Source organism: Apium graveolens, chromosome 7 (genome assembly GCF_009905375.1).
Source record: "Apium graveolens cultivar Ventura chromosome 7, ASM990537v1, whole genome shotgun sequence".
NCBI classification, from domain to species: domain Eukaryota; kingdom Viridiplantae; phylum Streptophyta; class Magnoliopsida; order Apiales; family Apiaceae; genus Apium; species Apium graveolens.
In genome coordinates this window covers 100,518,035-100,524,034 of record NC_133653.1, presented here as the reverse complement: position 1 = coordinate 100,524,034, position 6,000 = coordinate 100,518,035, and positions in this window count along the sequence as shown.

The window sequence follows — 6,000 nt, the reverse complement described above, 5'->3', positions numbered from 1 at the left end:
TAATTTAAAGTAATTTATTTCATAAATTTGATTTAAATGAATTTATTATTTAAATTTTTGTAAATAAAATTTTTAATTTAAATTAATTTATCAAGTCTCCTTAAATTGGCTTCAATTTCGTGGTTCTTTATTTTAATCATTTTCCTTCCTTTGGCAATTCATTTTAGCTGCCATTTCGAGTTACTGTGAAGGAAACAAAGCTTAAGTTATTTGGCACCTAAAAATTGTGGTTGTTAAGAATTGTTAAGAAAGAAGTGAAGCCTGCCAAATGAAGTAAAAGCAGCTCATCCAGTTCACATGCGCCTGACACAGAGCTTCGCATTATTCGCAAGTTAAAACGGAAACCATGTCGCAGGTTATTTTTCAAGACAGCGTCGCAGGTTGGTCCGGCTGGGTACTAGATTGCAGGTTAAAAATATTGAGTCCCCGATTAATTCTGATTTTTGCAGCCCCAATTTTTTTAATTTCTGATTTATTTATTTTTTCATAAAATTTAAAATTCTTAAAATTTAAATTTTTCTTAAATATTAAATTAAGGGTTCTCAAGGAATTGGTAGACTCGAAATTCCTCCGGGCTTTTAAAAGTGATTTTAATCTTTCGAAGAAAACGAAGACCATGTGCTATTCAGACAGAAAATTCCCGAACACGGATTTTGAAGATAATGGTTTTCTTAGTCCAATGAAAACTATTTCAAGATCTACAGACGAAAATTGTGGAACTTACTCAAAGGCTTACTCCAAAGGATACTACTGGGTTTTCAGATGTTGGAAAGGAATGAAATTTTTACGGGTATAATTTTTCTCGAAGATTTTAAGATAACTCCATGATTCCAAATTATACAGTCACACAGTGGTTTACACCAATGCTACATTTATCCGAGAATCAATGAGATCAGAAAGGCAGGAATTGTGGAGGTTAGAGAGAATAGTGGGGACATACAGACATCTCAGTTACATGCAGTAAAGTCGGAACCTCGGGACATAATGTAAAAGTTACTAATAGCTGAATCAGAGGAAGCTCAGGTAGAAGTACTTGAGGGACTGGATGTCAGGAAAGTTTGGTCGCATTAGATTCACAAGGAGTACATAAGCTATATCCAAGGATCAAGCCTATCTATTCTGAAGCAGAGACTTTTACATATTCTGTTCAAGAGGTGATTACAAGATTGAGATTGGGACATAAACAAGATTTGATAGCTATAGGTATGACAAGCAATATAGGTTTTGCTACAACAGAATAAGAAGCTTGACAAATAAGGATAAGTAGGGACTCAGTTGAAGAGCTGTGACAAAGGTGGAATGTTTTCTTAGGGAAGCAGCCAGTCAAAACTTATAGTGCACAGGGATATAGTTGGGATGGATCATATGACGAAAATCATGAATATCTTGCTTTTATAGAAATCTCTGAAGATGATATAACTCACATATCTCAGGTTTCAAAATTTTTGAACCACTGCAATATTTTGTTCTTAATATTCAATGCATGTTAAGATCTTAGTGTTTAAATGTTTAACACTCGTACAAGCATGATAGCATCGCACATAGATAATGCTGAACTAGTTCACTAGATTATTTTTCTGGTAACTAGGATTGATGTTTAACTTGTGTATGGTACTTTAAATGATCTTAAATATGTGTGTGAATATTTGTTGAACATGATTAATTGTTTTAGTGAGATATATGTTTTCCAGAACTTAAGACCTTTGTTTATGCTTATCTTATGCATCCTATTACAATGTGATTTATTCTTTTAATCTGAATTGTTTGTTAAGATGTATTAGTTTATAATTGGATTGAGATAGCTAGGTGAGATACATCAACAGGATTGGATAAGATAGAATTAGTGATTTATTTGTTAATTCTGTTTGTTCCATATCAAGCATGTCTTGCTTAATTCTTATGGGTAATGTTTCTAAATGAATGTCATTTATTCTTAATATAGTGCTTGCTTATTTCTATGCCATGAATGCATCTCCTAAAATGTGAATCAACTGTAGAAAGCATGTTTAGGATTACAACAGGGCAAAGACTTCTAGTCCTCCTTATGTAAGGTTGGAACCATTTTTCCCTAGCCTAGAGACAAATTTGTCAAGGGTATTAACATAGAGAAAATGGCCAGTCAAAGATAAGAATTAGCATGATAAGGTTGCATCTGTTGTTATCTCTGTTTATAATAATATTTCTAATCCATCTGGACCCAAACTAATAAGTTGGGTACCAAGAACTGTTAATCCATTTGTGAGTGCAGGACATAACTGGTTAATTGATTCATATGTATTCTTGGTAATTGATACTCAAGGTATATGATCAAAGAAAGAGCCTCACAATTAAATGTGATTGACAAAAGCTATTCCGTCAATAACCTTTGGAGATGACAATAAAGGTTTTCACTACGGGATAAGCTATATAGAAAAAGTGATGTCATCATGGATTTAACAATTGCTATCACTGATAACAATTAATCATTGGAGTCACCGATAATAATTGAAGCATCTTTCTTGCTGAAGAATCAAGGCACAAATATTCTTATCAGACTGTTCTGCATTAAAGGACAAAATGTCAATTCAATGAAGGATTAGTGTCTCATCTGAAGTAGGAAGGTTGAGAAGCTTGCTCTTGTTAGAGTAAGACAATGATAAATGGTTTCTACTGAAAAGCTTCATCTGACCGAAGTTTAGCTTTGGCACTGGAAGCTCTCACCCTTGAACATCAACACAAGGAAATCTTTTGTAAAAAGGGTTTAGTGAGAGTACTGCCTCATCTAGAATTCAGAAGACGATAAATGTGAGGCATGTCAGAAAGAGGAGTCAAAGACAACATCACATCAAAGTGAAGATATAACTTAGTGATGGTGGTTGACTACTCTTATTAAACAAAGTTGTTGCTTGTGCATACTCAAGATAAGATATCACAAATGGTGATTGATCATATCTCAAGATCAAGCTGGAAGCAACTGTAAAAGAAATAATCTTGTGGTCAGATAATGGGACTGAGTTCAAGAAGCAGTTCTGATTAATATCTATAACATCAAGTATATTTTGAGACATATTCAGCATTGGGAGCTCCGTGTCATAATGGAGTGGTACAATGGAAGAATCGGAACTTGATTAAAGCAACAAGGATAATGTCAAGCTAATCAAGACTTTCTAAATACCAAAGGACTGAAGCAGTCGAAACAGTTTGCAACAAGTAAGATCAAGCCTTGATCTGGATTTATACATGAAGACCACTAATGAGTTAACGGCCAACAGAAGCAAACACTGGATAACCTAAAAGTGTTTAAAGAGAATATTCTACAGAAGCAAATAATGAAATGTTTTCAGTTGTTTGAAGATCTTGGCATTTGCAGCTAAGACTTGAGAGGATATTTTTCATGGCTACTCAGTGGAGTCTACAACCTACAGAGCATTTATGGTTGATCAACATGAGATGATTGAAAGTCTAAGTGCACAGTTCAACAACTCAATGCTCCAAGCTGTTACAGGAGAAATTAATGGTATTGATGATTCATATCCAAGAAGTGGATTTGCAGCATATAACACAACTCATTATTTCAATGAAGCCAGTCAGCAAGGGTAAGGATTTTCAGGAAATCCCAGCAACAGCTTAGGGGGAGCAAAAAAAGGATCAGCTAGTCAGACACAACACTACATTGTAAATTAAGAGGACACTACAAGAACATATCTGCTGAGACAAAGGGTTTCATGTCAATATTATTCCCAGAGTCTAGTTCTTAAGTGATCCAGATGGTGGAGTAATGATTAGCAGGGCTACTGAGTATGAATGGTTAATTCTCTAGTTTTCTATCTGAAGAAGAAACTAAGAAAGTTCTATAAGCTCTGATAGATCCATATTGATTGGGTGATTTGAAATCAAGATGAACTCAATCAGTCAGCAAGCAGATTGTAAGGAAGCTGGTATCCAAACCAAATGACAATTTTTTAATTGGTACAAGGATAACCAGAAGTCAAAAATGGATGACAATGGAATTGTTACGAGGGACAAGGCCAAACTGGATGCTAGGTTATTATCAGGAAGCAGTATCTAACAAAAAGCACCAGTGACGAGACTTGAGGATATTACGACATATCAGGCACCTGATGCACATTCACACTTAGAATTAGACTCTAGTATATATGTACAAGTGTACTCCTGGTTGGTGAGTCAAAAGAGGAAGTCAATGCACAACAGTTCATGGACTTTGCAGTTGCAGATCTATTGGACTCTGTATATCTCTTCTTTACAAGCTCACTTCAGGATGGTATGAACTAGTATACTACTCAAGAAATCGTCAAAGACATGGTATGGCTCTCTAACTTAAGTTACAGTTAAATATGAACTAGTAGAGTCGTCATATTAATAACTCTCTTATCACTAGGCATGAACATATGTTATATATGTGCAGTGATATAATGATAATGTTATATGTTGGTCTACTAACAAAGACTTGTGCAAGATTATTTGCTAAGTAATTGTAGAGTAGGTATGGAGGAGCATGTTGGAAAGGTTGTAATTCTTTTTGGATTTACTTCAAGCAAGCCATTAGAATAATTCTTTTAGGAGCTCAAGCAAGCCAAAAGAACAATTCTTTTAGGAGTACAAGTAAACCAAAAGAATGATGGCGATACAAGTAAGTTAAGGATCTTTTGAAGATGTAAATTTTTTGGAAGATTCTGAACATGCCAAGACTACTTACCAACAAAAACCACTAAAGCTTGATCAATGCAACTCATGTATAATGATAATCTATAGAGGTATGACAAGCTCACTCTTTTACTCAAATGTTAATAGACAACATGTAATGTTCTCAAGATGCCAAAGTGCAAGGTTCCAAGTGGATCCTAGAGAATCCAATCTTATAGCTATTAACAAGATTATTAGATATCTTAAGGGACTACTAACTCTTGAAGTAAATTACCCTAAAGCTATTATGCTTAACATGTTTGGCTATATAGATATAGATTACGCAGGTTGTAAGGAAGACAGGAGAATCATCTCTGAAGCTGTGAACTTAGGTGACAGGAGAAGCATCTCAGGAAGCTGTCAACTTCGTGGAAGAAGATTGATTTATTATTTTGATAAGAAACAACCTCAAATCCAATAACTCTGTGGAACACTCTATGACAAGGCACCTTGACACTAGGTATCATTTATTTAGAGAGCATGTCTTTCAGTCAAAGAGTCACTTACAGAAATACATATTAAATCTCTTGTTAAAGTTAATTTTTCAAGACTGGTTTTTAAGTATGGGAAACCATTCATTACATATTAGTTGGAAATCCTATCTGTAAGGAATTCTTCATATAAGTTCACAAGTATTAAATCTTCAATATTTGAAGGACTTGTGAATTTATCAGTAATCCAATACCTCGTACTTAGTGCTACTATCTTGATTATCATGATTACAATATCATATATATTTGTGGTAGTTAAGTATTATAGCATTAAGTTTGAATTTTATTTTAATTGATTTAAATTATGACTGTTGACAATTCCATTCCATATCAGTCTCATAATTTAAATTATATTAAAATAATATGCAGCATAGTTATTTGTATCATGTACGAATAATTGTGATACTTTTAGTATTAGTGATATTATTTAGAATTTTTATTCTAAGTAATCAATTCTTATTTCTAAAATCACTAATATTGAAAGTTGAAGTATTTTCAAAGTTATGTGTATAAAACTCTCAATATTTTATATGCTTAGAAAGTATTTCTAGAATTATTAATTATCCAGAGAGTGATTACCATATATATAAGTCACATATCATTTTGGTGATTATTCAAGGATAATTATAAATATTTAAGTGCTAGTATCTAACTCATAGATATATAGTATTTATTTATTTAATATTTATTTTGGGTATTTTGGATTATAGAAATTGAAGCAATTCAATGATTTTATTTGCTCCATAATTCAAACTAACTTAAAATAAATAAGCAACATAATTGATTATAACTAAATTTGTCAACTATTGATATCTAGTATATTGAT